At 41.6% G+C, this 14,425-nt stretch overlaps 1 protein-coding gene across 2 annotated transcripts in view; it reads right to left on the reverse strand.

The window, feature by feature from the left end:
* Positions 1-13,155, reverse strand: part of LOC102228178 (uncharacterized protein C1orf21 homolog) — a 34,165-nt gene extending 21,010 nt beyond the window's left edge. Inside the window, exon 1 of one of the 2 annotated variants that reach the window (XM_023339944.1) lies at positions 12,620-13,155. The gene's annotated coding sequence lies outside the window, so the exon portion shown is untranslated. The remainder of the gene's footprint in view (positions 1-12,619) is intronic. The other variant, XM_023339943.1, reaches the window with a different exon arrangement.
* Positions 13,156-14,425: the final 1,270 nt, after the last annotated feature.

A 14,425-nucleotide genomic window follows, 5' to 3' on the forward strand; every position in this document is an offset into this window, starting at 1 on the left:
TTTTCCAAGTAACTCACTAGACAGGTTAGACGTAAAGTTGTGGAAAATGTTGCTATGATATTTCAAGCTCAGAATTACAAGTTAAGCCCATCGTCATCAGCAAACCAACATAGCCATCTACTTGAATAGCAAAATACAGAATAGCCAACTGGTCCATAGTTTATCAGGAGGACGTCCATGGATCCACTGTTCAGAAAAGGCAATCTGTTGACAGGATAACTATTGTTTGTGAAATTCAAAAAGCTATACTTTATGGAAGAGAGGCAAAAAGAAAGCCATTTTTGAAAGGAACCCTCAGGAAATACTGGAGCTTATGGAGTTTACCATAAGCCATGTAGGGGACCCGACAAACGCGATGAAGAAGCTGTTCTGGTCTGAGACTAACAATTAACTTTTCAGCCAACATGCCAAATGCTGTGTGCCAGAAAACTAACATTAAAAAAAACATCACTCTGAGCACAGCATGCCTGTTGTTGAACATGGAGGTGGTAGCATTATGTGGTGAGGAACAAACCAACAGAGGAATGTAAGAGGCAGCAACTTGTGAATGACTATTCATACTGTACATACAGCCAGAGCTACAATTTAATGGCTTAGATCAAGCGTATTCATGTGTTAAAACGGCCTAGTCAAAGTCCAGTTCAATTGAGAATCTTTGTTCAATCTGACTTAAGTAGAGCTATTCTGCAAACAAGAATGGACAAAAATGTCGACCTCTGGTTGTGCAATCTAATAAACCTGAAGCTGAATCTGCAGCAAAAGTTACTACTAATGCTACTCCTGCTGCTACTGCTACTATATCGCATTAAAAACCCAACAAATCACATATACAAATGAATGAGTACCTTTTCAAGGCACTGTGTCAGCACAGAGGAACTGAAGTAAATCTCATTTGAGCAGAAAAGCAGGAACTCCCTTCAGGAAAACCTCTGGAGGAGGTGTATTGAGAAATCTGTGAGGCCTTGCCAGATTTGAAGTTTCAAAGGGTCCTTGGTGTGTGGGCAGCATCTGTTTGAAGAGCTTTCATTTGTGTGTATTGAAGCACCAAATTGTGAATAGGAACTGGGTAAAAATAGATCCGGCAGACGAAGAACTGTTGTTGTGCGGGGATAATGTTAGGCTTTGTGGAGCCGCAAGCTGCTATTACTTGGAGTTAAGGCAAGTAGACGGACTATTACACAGCAGAATACACCTATAAATACATAGAGAGGCTTATAAAAAAGGAAAAGGTTGCAAAGTGTCTTATAATACAATTTTTAATATCCAAATATCCTCAGCCACTGTGAAACCATATAGGCCGAAGAAAATGCACATTTTTAAAAACAAAGAACGGACAGTTTCCTGTTATAGTTTTGCAAACAGGAAGAGCCCAAGCCTCACCGGTATTAGAATATTCCAGTTCCCAACTTGTTTGCATCCTCCTACGCCATTTTTTTTTTCACATGCGCTTAAGCATCTAAAGTACAGCTGGAATTGGTGTGAGTCGGTCCTTCAGCACTCCACGCACAGGTTCACTCTTCACCACGAGCGTGGCGCCGCTCGGTGTTGATTTAACCCACAGGACAGCTGCACCGTGCCACTCAGAGTTCGCCTACACCCGTTAAAAATCTAAAGTGTGTCAATGGGGCAGGCTTAGTCCAGCGAGCGTGCCAGCCGTCTCCCTTTCCCACACACACATAAACACACACTGAGCCGACATGATCTGATAAACAGGCTACATGTGACGGGGATAATAAAGATCCTAACTGCATGTAGCTCCAGATGCCTCGCATTCGTGCTTTCCAAAACAAAGCTGTGTCTTTCTTCATCTGCGAACTACACGCATGTCAGGCTGCAGTTCTTGCATTGCTTGTATTATAAAGCTCCATTTGCATATAAAATACAGCTCACCGTGACCTCGTCAGAAATGTTGAGCTTTGGAAACGCACGGCTCTGACTCATTCTAAATGCATGCTAAGTTGCATGGCATCCTCAACACCAAGCGGTAACTCAAACACATAAAATGGAGATGAATTGGCAAACAGAAAAACTTGCCCACGCCTGCAAACTTTGAAACTTGGGACGCGACATGCTTCGAGTTCTGAAAAAAAAAAAAATGCAGACTTTACAAGGGAGTTTGTCAAAGGAGGAACTTGTAGATGAGTGGGGTGGGGGCTGGGGGAACCTGATGAGGGAGACATACATGCTTGCATAAACATGCACTGTGCTCACAGGCAGAGAGGTGTGAAGGTTTCTCAAACACTAGGTTGAGCCAGAGGCTCAACCTAGTGTTGATCAGCCTTGGAGCCTGAAAAACTGGCTGGACAGAAGTGAAAGAGTGAACGAGAGAGAGAGAGAGAGGAGTCACACATGGAGGTTTTGCTGAACCAGGACTTGTTTTTGCCTCTTTTTTTTGAAAACTTCCTTAACATCAAGGCCTCAGTGTGATGAGGAAGAGATTACTTTACCTGCGGAGGGAGACTCACCTCTGCAGGGCAGGCCTCCATGTGAAACCTCCAGTGACACAGCACTGATTAATTCGCAGCTTTATCAAGCCACTCTGTGTCTCTGCACTTCTCTATAATAAACTGAAGTCAACTGGGCGGAGGTGAGCTCTACTGAAAACCAGAAGTTTCCACACCAACAGAGGTTTTAGCCAATTCACATGACATGTCATAAAAAAGTGACACTCCTGAATAGATGTTTTTTTTTCTTTTACAAATTAAATAGTATTGAATCTATTGTATTAGTTAAAAAAATAGGAAAGGTCAGCTGACAAATCAGCTGCTGAATTGTTTATTTTCAGCTTGTTTTTTAATATAGTTCTTAAAGGGAGACACAGTTCTAAATCTTGGTCCTTCAAAAAAATGTGCATTCTGCATTTCCAACATCATTTATTAAAGCTATGTGGGGTTTTTATTTTTCTTCATTTAGCAGGTCAGTGAGGTTATCCCTCCTGAATTGCCTTCACTTTGTGATCGTCCTCCTCACCTTTGCCCCTAAGCCGTTTAGATAAGTCTGTTTTGTTTGAATGCACCCAAGATAAAATGAAACAACTAAATAAAATCACAAGCGTCTGCGGTTGCTATTCCATCATCGTGATATGGAGGCAAACATGCCCCGGATCACATGAAGGGACCAACTCTTGGCGGCATATATCTCGGGTCCTGTTATGACCTGGCGCTAACGTGTGTCACAAGTGGACAGCTTAACGGTAATAAAATCTGTCATGAGCGATTTATGAGCAAATAAACAGGCCATCACCAGGCCTGCTGATATTCCTCTAAAGTCAAATTCAGTCCTGTTTCTGTGGAGTAATTTACACAACTCTTGATAAACTTAGATATGCAGCATAAAACGAGTGACATGGGAGAAGTGGAGCAGACCGGAATGATTTATGACTTCACAGAGCTGTGATCGCCCACTCTAGTGGAACTGTGGGCTTAACTGGTGGAGCTCCTTTAAACTGCATCTTCATTTTGGCCATAATAACAAGAGAATGTTTGAAGGAGTCAAAGTGAGCCTTTAAAACCCAATAATGTTGTATCACCCGTCAAGCATGGTGGTGGTAGCATCATGCTGTGGGCTCAGGTAGACCATTTGAAATGTATTCCAAACTCTGCGATACACTATATTAATGATCCCAAACATAAATGGAAGGTGGTTTTGGAACTGGTTAAGCAAGAGCCTTGAGGTCTTTTCAATGGCCAACTCAAAATAACAACAACAACACACACCCATTAGTGGTTCTGGCAACATGCTAAGGATAACATCAGGAGAAAAAGTTGTTTTTGTTGCTCTTTTTGTATACAAACATTGATAAGAATTCAGGCAGCCAATTCATTAAAACCTGTGGTTGTTCAGCTCCAGTACTCGAGGTTCAGTGTCCTGCCAGTTTTAGATACGTCTCTGCTAAAACACAGCCGATTCAAATGGTCCAAATTTCTCCTCAGCATGTCAATGTTCTGCAGAGGCCTGGTAATGAATCATCTTTTATTCAGGTGTGCTGAACCAATGAAAGAACTAAAAAATACAGAATATCTGCCCTTGGATTAGTAATTATACAGACAATGGGCAGAGAGAAAAGGGAGGGAAAGACATGCTGCAAACGGCCCAAAGGTAGGGAATCAAACTCTAGGCGGCTGTGTCACGGACTGATAGCCTCCATGCAGTGAGCTCGTTCTGCCTCTACACCCAACATTGCTGTTTATAGAAGGCATTCATTTCTAGGGGGAAATTCAGAGAGAAAACCGGGTTTTTATGCAGTGTGGTAAATATCTGGTTTCAAATCTATGCATGAAAAAATTTTGGCAGTAATAACCGTTTTTAAGTGTAGCAAAAATAACCAAACCCACACTGGCTTTAATTTGGAAGCACAAAACCATCTGCAGTGCTCCCTGATGAAGTGATCACTAACACAGTGTAAACTTTGTGGCAACATCAGCATCAAGTTCTGTCACTGTGTCATCATTTTGCAGCGGCAAGACCCCCTGATGGAGAGCCGTGTCTGTTGCGCTGCACAATGTCGCCTGCGTCTCTGCGGCTTCGCCCCCCCACCCTTCCGACAGAATAGTACTTCAGCCAACTTCAAGTCCAATGCATCATAATATTTACTTTAACCAGGCAGTAAACGCCTCACCCCTAATCTCCTTGCAGTTTGGGCTCTCCATCAGTCTGACAAGCCACACCAACGCAAACACGCTGAACGAGCCGCTCTTAAATGGAATGCTGTTAACTTAACGAATGGCTGCAGATTTTCTTTGCCTCTCAATTTAGAGATCTTCCCTTCAATTTGTTACGACACTGGAGACATTTTCAAACAAAAACGCTTAGCCAATTTGGGTTTTAATAGCTTTTAAAATAAATCAAACCACACAATCCCAAAACTGGCTTCCAACTCGGCCGTGAGGTGAGGGGGCCATTTCAGTTTTATTTTGACATCTGGACAAACTTAGATAAGTTAAAATTTATAATAGCCAGAAATATCTGGAGTGGGACGAAACAGAGATGCTTCCAATCACAATTTGCAATCGATAATAATGATAATTTCTTAAAATCAAAAACAGGAATTTCAAAACTTTCTTCTGAAATCCACTTAAAGCACCTCGGGAGTCATTATGTGGTCAGTGCTACTGTTGGCAGCTCCAAAACCAAAACGATCAGAGCTGGACGAAAGCGAAGTTGTTGGGGCGTCATGTGGCTCGGTGGTAGCCTGAGAGTCTTTCCCTGGTCTCTCTGCCCTACTTCCTGTCCAGCTACTAATGAATAAAGGCCACTTAAGCCAAAAACAACAACTAAAAAAAAAAAAAAACATTCAAAAAGCCAAGTTGTGATGTGGAATCTGAAAATATAAATCAATGTAAAAGAAATGTTTTTTTTTTTTTTGAGAGAAAATAAAATTAAAACATGAAGAAATTCTAGACAATGTAGCCGCAATAATAGCATGAAGAGATATTTTCCTAATGTCTCTTCATGACATGCTCAGATTCATGAGCATGTCTCATAAATCTGAGACATGCTCAGATTCATGTCTGATCTTTATACTGACTGATTTAATATATTTATTTACTAGTATGAGTGAGTCTGTTCATCGTGGGGCTTTTTCCAAGCGACAGCTGCAAGGCCGACAGAGTGGGCCCGCTCCGGCACAGCAGCCAACCACGCAAGGTCAACCTTGTTTACGTTTTCTTACCCAGATCCATCTGAATTGCTAACAAACCGGCCCACGAGCTGCAAAAAAAAAAAAGAAAAAAAAAAGAGAGAGGATCCCCTCATTAATATTCATTAGTAATTACCAAGACTGAAGAAAATAAATATCAGCCTGAGCATAACCGGTGGGCAGCGCGCTGCAGGATAAATGGTTTCAAATCTGTTATGTTGGCTGATAAAAAAATAAAAATAAAAAAAAAACAGCGCACTGAAATGTTTTCCTGTTTCAGCCCTGAGGTGCAGAGGAGTCTGTGCCTCACATCTCAAAATGGCTGGTGTCATGTCCACGATGCTACTCTGTCCAAATGCAAACCAGCTCTGCTCCTCTTCCATCAACAAGGCCCCCTTTAAGAGTCTGCTAACACTGAATAATTGGCTTAGTGTGGTTCATAGTGGCAATGTGAGCAATCTGGTCATATTGGTGCAACTCTAATTTTTTTCTTGACACATCAAATGTCTTCCCAGTCATGTGTGTGCCAAAACCAACACAATGACCCAAATGTCTATGATGCATCTTTATCCAGCAGTAATGCAGCACATTTGTTTTTGTGGGTTAATTGTACATACATATTGATTTAAGGCACATGCACTAGCTTTGACCAATTATTCTTGATTTTGAACATTCTTTGCATACATGGCCAGAAAAATATTGTGTCATTGTTGCCTTGTAGCAAGAAGGTCTAGAGTTCGAATCCCAGTCTGGTGTCTTTCTGCATGGAATTGGCATCTTTTGCCCATTTAATGTGTGGATTCTTTCTGGGTACTCCAGCTTCCTTCAACAACCAAAAACTAAACTGTTAGTGGTTAATTCATCTCTCTAAATTGGCCTTAGGTATATGAGTGTGCACATGGTTGGTTGTCCTGTGTCTATGTTGTCAAATGATGGACTGGCAATCTGACCGCTGGAAATAGGCACCATCTCTCCCACAACCCCGTGAGGATAATCAGGCATAGACAGTAGACAGATAAAATTAGCAGATTCACAAAATAAGAGGGTTTTAGCGGGTTTTGACACAGAAAAATAAGATGTTTGTTCCAGTATGGTCGATGCTTTTACAAAATATCAGGGAAAATTATTAAATATGAAATAAAAATGTACTGTGCATCAAGGAAATTGCCTTATCAGTCCAAACAAAAGCTAATATAAGTTACACTGACCATACAATTACAAAGTTAAAAAGGCACAAGCATCAGTCATGTGCGTAAAACTGCTATATATATTTTGTTGATTGATTAATCAGATGTCTCTGTCTTTCAGTGTGACACAAGGATTCTTGAATCAAAGCAAACAGTCCATGTAAATCTGATTCACAACCGTTGGACTTATTCCATCCTGTCCTGTTGCAACCAGAAACTTGGATGTATTTCATTCAAATTGTATTTGATAGAGCAATGTAAAGTAGTGTGAAATGGAGGGAAAATCATATGCGGTTCTCAATTTTTATTCCCACATTTAAACTCCAAGAAGCATTTCATGCATTTGCATTCAGTAGAACCATCTTTTGCTTTAATTAGAGCTCCAAGTCTTTTATTACTTTTTTTTGTACCCCTCCAGGGGCTCTTGTGTCCCTTATACGACAGTGGGCTGACAGGAAACAGGGAAGGAGAGGAGGGAAGACATGCAGCAAATATCGTCGGGTCCGGGAGTCGAACCCGCGACGGCCGCGTCGAGGACTCAAGGCCTCCAAATATGGGTCGCGCTAACCACTACACCACCACGGCACGCCCCAGCTCCAAGTCTTTTGTCCAGTCAAGTCTTTATCAGCTTTGCAATGTTAGATAAATTTCTTTCTCCATTCTTCTTTTAAATTAGCTCAACTTTATTTAACAGAGAGAATCTGTAAAATGTAAATTTTTCAACTCTCGACAGAGATTCTCAATTGGATTAAGGTTTGGCCTTTAACTGGACCATTCTAACACAAGAACACACTTTGATCTAAAGCATTTTATTGTAGCTCTCAATGAATGTTTGGGAGTGTTGTCCTGTTGGAGGGAAAACATCTGCTCCATTCAGAACTTTTATTATTTTTCTATTCTATCTCATATCAACTCTGAACTCTGCTGAAGAAAACTAGTGGAGTTGAGGTGTTCATGGTGAGAGGTATTTAACCCAGAAAGTTACATTTTGGTGACCAGAGTACTTACTAACACGTCTGCTGGGACTCATCCTCTGTAATGCTTGGGGTACTTTTAATACACCCTTTCTGATGATTTTCTTCTTGCTGCTCAACTTGTCCTTTCAACAGATTCTCCCACCTAAGCTGTGGGTCTTCGCTGCTCTTTCAAAGGCTCTGATTAATGCTCTCTTTTCCTGGTCTGTGAGTGTAGGTGGAGCGTGGAATATTGTTTTATAATCTAACCCTGCTTCAAACTTCTCCACAACTTTCTCCACCACCTGTCTGCTGTGTTCCTTGGTTTTTATGATGCTGGTTGTTTCTTTAAATACCTGAACAACAGCCAAAGTTCGTAGTTTAATCATTATTCATTCACCTCTTCAATTCACACAATTATTCCAATAGTATTAAACCCGTAAACTCTGGGTGAAGGTTTAACACTCCTTAGATTATCATAATGTAGCCTCGCAGACATCCCTCTGGGTCCTTTTTATGTACAACAAAGAGAAAAAAAAGATCCTCTTACTTTAGAGGGAGAAAATGAGAAGGATGATTCAAAAGAACCAAAACAAAAATGAACAAAACAAGGTTAAACCAATGCAGCACTCCATCTCCATCTCTTGTTCCAGCTGGGCTCTGAGCAGAAACTGAAGTGTAAACACAGTCACGGACACACAGACAGATGCTGCAAACAGACACGAGCGCACCCCGCGAAAGGCTGCACCGCCGATCCCCGCTGACATAAAAGGCGAGGAGTCAGAAAACAGAACCGGTGCAAACACAGCCCACAACCACGCAACAGCCACATGTCTCCTGCAGAGCGTGCAGACACGTGGAAAACCCAAAACACCACATCACAGAACACGGATGCATGGGACTGCACCCTTGGCGTTTGATGCAGCGACATTTGCAGGTTTGACCGTTACCAAGTCGGGCAGACGACCCAGCAGTCCGGCGCTGCCCTCAGCCAACGCGAACACAGAGGGGATCAGGTTGTGCTGGCCTTTTGCTTTCTGCACCGCAATGTAGACTACATCATCTCACCTGACAGCACAGTGGCTGCAAAGCAAACACAAGCCGCATGCGAGAGACAGACGCGGAAACTCCCTCCCAACGCCCATGCAGAGACGAGAAGACAACCTGGTCGTCAAGGAAACCCTCCACCAAGGTGTTACGTGAAGACCACGGCGGGGTCAAACGCTCATCTGAGCTGCTTTTCATCAGCTGAGGGTTAAGGGGGCATGGGGCAGATGATGGTGATGATTGAGAGGGTGAGGAAGGAGAGAGGAGGAGGGCTAGGAATAGCTCCTCCTCATGCCTCGGAGAAAGGGAGCAACAAAAAAATAATGTGAGGAGGAGTGAGACTTTTGGTGTTTTCTGTACAGTCACTAGATCAAAAAGCCATATGTGTGCAATAAGCACGCACATAAACGACACGTTGCGCAGCAAAGACGTGAAGGAGGGCAGATGAGAAATAAACCACGAAGCAGGCTTAATAGATCTACGGATTACTGCTGACTGACATTCAACACATTTTAAGTGTCAAAATTTCAGAGGTTTCAGCACTCACATTTTCATAGTCCTTTTTTTAGACAATTACAGGATGGTTACTGTGGATTTGTGGCAGATATTTCAGCAGTGGTTAAATGTTTGAATGTGGAACCAGCAAAAACCAATGACTGTCGGGAAATGTAGCAAAGGTCGGCTGGGACTCGAGAGAGAGAGAGGGAGAGGTGGAGGGATAAACCAAAGAACAGATGGATGAATGGATGGATGGATAAGCAGCTGGATGAGTAGATACACAACATTTAGACAGAGAAAATAAAAAAAAAAAAAAAACACTACAATTAAAAAGATTTTTCTCACTCTACTTTATATTCCAATCATCATCCAGACCTGGAAGTGACCTGGATCAAATTCCAAATTTTTCCAGACTCTGTAGGAAGCTTGTAACAAGTCCTGCACTGTCCCCAACCAAGAGCTGCATAACAAATAATAAAAGGACATCTGTACTGTAACTCATTTTATGCTGAAGTCTTCAGTGACAAGTGACCACAAGCAAGATTTAAAGGCAGATGGTTGGAAAACTTCTGGAGAAGAGTCCGTTTAAAATAGACATGATGCTAATGACCCATAAATGAGCCTGTTTTATCAAGTCTGTTCTTGCTGTCACGTTATTAGTCATTTCCAGCAGTTCCTGACTCTCCTCCTTTTGAGCAGTCATAAACACAGAACCGGCCCTAGGTGTAAGCAAACTTTACAAGCAATCTGAAATTGACAGATATTAAAGAAAATTATTGATGGCTTTAAAATTAACAGTCATAAGTTAAAGGTGGCTCAAAAATCTCAGAGGAGTTGAAATGTTGATCATTAAAGACAAGGATCATATCCGTGACTCCAGCATCTCTCTAACCATTCAGCCAGACATAGATTTAAAGAGGAGCAGCAAAAGCAAATGAGCTGGATTAGTAGTGCTTGTCAACTGAAGGAGTCATCCAGGACATGTTATTACCGTCCCTGGATATTGAGCTGTTGGCACGTCACAACAGTCTGTGTGACCGCGGGCCACCAGGCTTTACTTGTGCCCCCACCAGGCTTAGGATTGTTAATTTATTTTAGTTATTTTTAACAATAGCCTTTTTAAAAAAACTTTACAGTTGGTGTTTAAGTTTTAATGCTCTAGTCTTCCAATAATGCATAACTATCAAGTTATATTTTCAAATTTCCTGTCAACTACAAACATGTTTCACCTCAAAAACATGGCGGGCAGCTGGATGACTGCCTTTGTGCCCCAAGCACCCAGCTTGGTAAGTTTTCTGGGGGAAACCTTGGTCAGCAACAGTGTCTTCAGTCAGAGGCTTCTTCAGATTTGTATCAACACTAACTGCTACTGGAGATCCTTTGTGCCCTGGAGCATCACCGTCCACAATGACTCTGAAGATTCTTGGATGATATTATCTATAATGTATTTTGTTTCACCTGGGGATAAAATCTTTGAAATAAAAATAATTTCTGCTGCTTGTGTCTGAGCAGAGAAACATGTTATGTCATAACAGCTTGTCAGTGTACGGTAGCACTTCTTCTGTGGTGTCTTGTAATCACAAAGAGAACTGCTGAACTAAGTCAGATGCTGACAAGATGTACCGGTAAGTAAGATACAAGCTTAAGAAACGTCACGTAACAATGTGAACTGATAGGTTTTCTTGTCTTGTAGTGATGTGTAAGTTTTAAAAAAAACACCCAATATACCTAGTTTATTTAGTGTGATCTGAGTAGCAAATGAATATTTCACCTTCTAATTAAGATTGTGCAATGTTAAAGGTACTGTGACATTATGGGATTCTGAAACCCTGGATAATTTCCATTTAAAATGACAAATTTTTCTGTGGTTCTTTTAGCTTTTATGAGAAGTGGCATAATTAGTACTTGTGTATGCCAAAGGGAAATAGCAAGAAAAGGTAAAAGTATAAGTGAATATGTTTAAAAAGATGTTCGCTTGTATTTTGTACAGCTACTGCAAAACATTTGGGAAGACTCTGTTTGGATTTCAAGAAATTTAGGCAACAATTGAAGGCAGACCGGAATATCCAGATTTCATAATCAAAGCTCTTCTACTTTCATTTTGAACGTGAGAAAGCACACAGTCTGGCCAATATGCATCATCATGACTTTCAAATCCAAACAAGGCTTCATGCAAAACCTCAGCATCCCCCACATCAGCCAAAAGTCAGCATTAGGCACACCCTACACCATAATAGTCATTCTACTCAACACCAGAAGGAAGAAGAGAACCCCACTGGTCAGCAGTCAGACCGAAAGTTCATTCAAATACATTCAAGCTCGGTCAATGGGGTCGAACTCCAGCACAAACACAAAAGTTGAACCAAGTCAAAATAAATGTCAAAAATCAACTGTCCTTCATGATGTTTACAAATTGTGCTTCTTCATGTCAATGACCTAAATACACCTAAAGCATGAATGTTTTTCAGTGTAATTTGGTAGGGGGGGGGAAAGTACATAACTGGATAATATCTTTATTTTGTTGTTGAGTTGTGCTGGAGTGGCTGGTGAGCTTTAATTCCATACCCAACATGAAATCTGCTTAGGGTTTCATACCACCTTGGAGCAGCTCTGCATAAACAACAGAAATGACCAACAAAGACGTGCAGCAGCTCGATAAAACACGCCGAAGAGCCGAGGGGGGAGTCGTAAGTCACGAGAGTCTCTGTGCAGGAGCAGCGGCATGCAGCCCCGTGCAGCCCCGAGGCTCGAGCAGCTGTGTCCGGGCTGCAGCACAGGGAGACACTGGGCGCTTTGTTCCTCCCAGGGCAAGGCAGTTCGGCGGGGGAGCGGGGTTCAACCCGAGTCTGTGTGCGGTTAGACTTCCTCAGTGTATGAACGGCCTGCAGCCTCTCTGGGCACAGGTCTCCCCTCTGTCCGTCCTGAGACAGTCGGCCTCAGAGAGCAGCGGGACAGGGTGGCACAGCCAACCAGGGTGAGTGGAAAATTTGAACTGCGCCGAGGCAAAGCTGTCCGAGGCAGAGCCCCCCCGCGCCCGTCGCACAGATGGTCCAAAGCACGTCTCACTTTCGCTTCTTCTCCTGTCGTAATTAAAGCGTGAAAAATAACAACAAAAGCAGCAGTCGTGTTGTCTCAAGGAGCCCCGCAGACAACAAAATGCGAAGCTCCGTGTGCGAGGACGAAGGAGAGCGTCGGATAATCACGGCTCACTCAGGAAACAGCGAGAAATCACCCACAACGTGGCTCTGACTGGGGTATAAACTGCACCTTTGGGAGACTATTGGAAAGTAACTCACGTTTGTACTTACTCAGAGGAACCGGTGTGGCTCGGTCCACTGGAGGAACAGCCAGACAGCCGGGTCGTACGGGCTTCCGGGGCTGTGTGCCGGGGTGAGAGCGGAGCTATGGAGACTGGGAAGCTGAGAGCTGAGAGGACTGAACGTAAACTGTGGCCTGCGTCATTTCACCAGGATGCCACTAATGCGCGGCGCGCAGCAATGCAGCCATCTTACCCCACCGACTCACCAATCACTGCTGGAGCAGAGCTGCTCAGAGCTCCTGGAGTCGGCAGTGACTGGGCTGAGGATTGGATCACATCTCTTTCAAACGCGAGGGATCCATGACTCCCTGTCCTTTCCAGTCGCGTTGGTCAAATTAAATAATTCAAATAGTGGCAGGAATTAACTGAGTATAAAGGAAACTGTAATGCGTGCAGTTTTTGAGGGTAGGGGTTTAAGTCTAGCACATTTTTCATGAAGGTTTATTGGTAAACATAAGTAGAACAAAACTTGCAACCTGTTGAAAAAAAAGTAATATAATTGTCTCAATAGAGTATATGGAGGCCAAGAGTGCCACAACTCAGTGATTCATAAACTGTTAAAGCAGTAATATGTAACTTTTATTTTAAAAAATATATGTTTTTACACATTTGTTGAAATTGTCACTATGTCCTGATAGTATAATAATATGAGAATAATAATAATAATAATAATAATAATAATAATAATAATAAAACAAAAAATCAGAAATAAACAAGCTCCTCTGCCTTCTCCTTGTGGTCCGACTGCCACCTGCAGAAATACACTGGTCAAAAACAACTAATCAGGGCCAGGATGAATTTCCTTGGCACTGTCAAGGCCTTCCCCACAGGACATTCACGCTCAAGACTAACATATTGCTGCTACTGTGCTGGAGGAGAAACAACCTAATATAACGGGATACTGCTTATCCAGCATCATCGGTGGCCATGCTTACTAGCCTGCGCTTCATGGCAGGCTCTGCTGTGGGGTAGGAGCTAGCGCTTAGCAGAGAGCAGGGGGAGAGTGTGAGCAGTACGTGGACAAATATGGTTGATAATTTAATTAATAAAATATTTAATTTGAAAAACATCACAAAAACCTTTTCATGCCCCTCCAAAACACACAAAATAATGAAGTAAATTGTGACTTTTTGGTAGTAAGATACATATTTCTTTGAATTTATTACATCATTTATTAACTATTTATTTTTATTCCCAATTTGAACAAATTAACAATTCATGAAGGTAACAAATTGACTCAGGTATGAAAATGACTAATGACACAATAATTTTATTTCATTTTTCTAATAAAATAAACATTTTAATTAAATAATTTTTCAAGTTATCTAAAATAACACATTAAAGTAGCAATTACATTATCATTTATTCATTGCACTTTTGGTCGTCTATGTGCAACAGAGTTGTGTGAAATAATTAAAACTTTGATTAGATTTCGTTTTTTTGTTGTCATAGATTTTACTGATTACATTTTTAATTCATGACATTCAGTTAATTCGCTGTTTTCATTCCCAGTTTTGACTAATTAATACATTAATGATATCATTCAGTATTTATAATTGAACTGTGCTCCATACAAAATCCCTATACCAGCTGATTAATTTTATTTGAATCAACGTTTCTGTTTTTAAAGAAACTAATGATTGATTTGTCTTTAAAAGAATCTATATTGATAGTAAAAGGCAGCTGGAGTTCACAAAATAGTCTTTAAAAAAGTGCAAAGAAAAAAAACCAAAACTCTGTTTATTCTGCTTCTGCATTTGAGTTGACGGCGTCACCGAAACCA

Source organism: Xiphophorus maculatus, chromosome 9, assembly GCF_002775205.1.
Source record: "Xiphophorus maculatus strain JP 163 A chromosome 9, X_maculatus-5.0-male, whole genome shotgun sequence".
In the NCBI taxonomy this organism is placed as follows: Eukaryota; Metazoa; Chordata; class Actinopteri; order Cyprinodontiformes; family Poeciliidae; genus Xiphophorus; species Xiphophorus maculatus.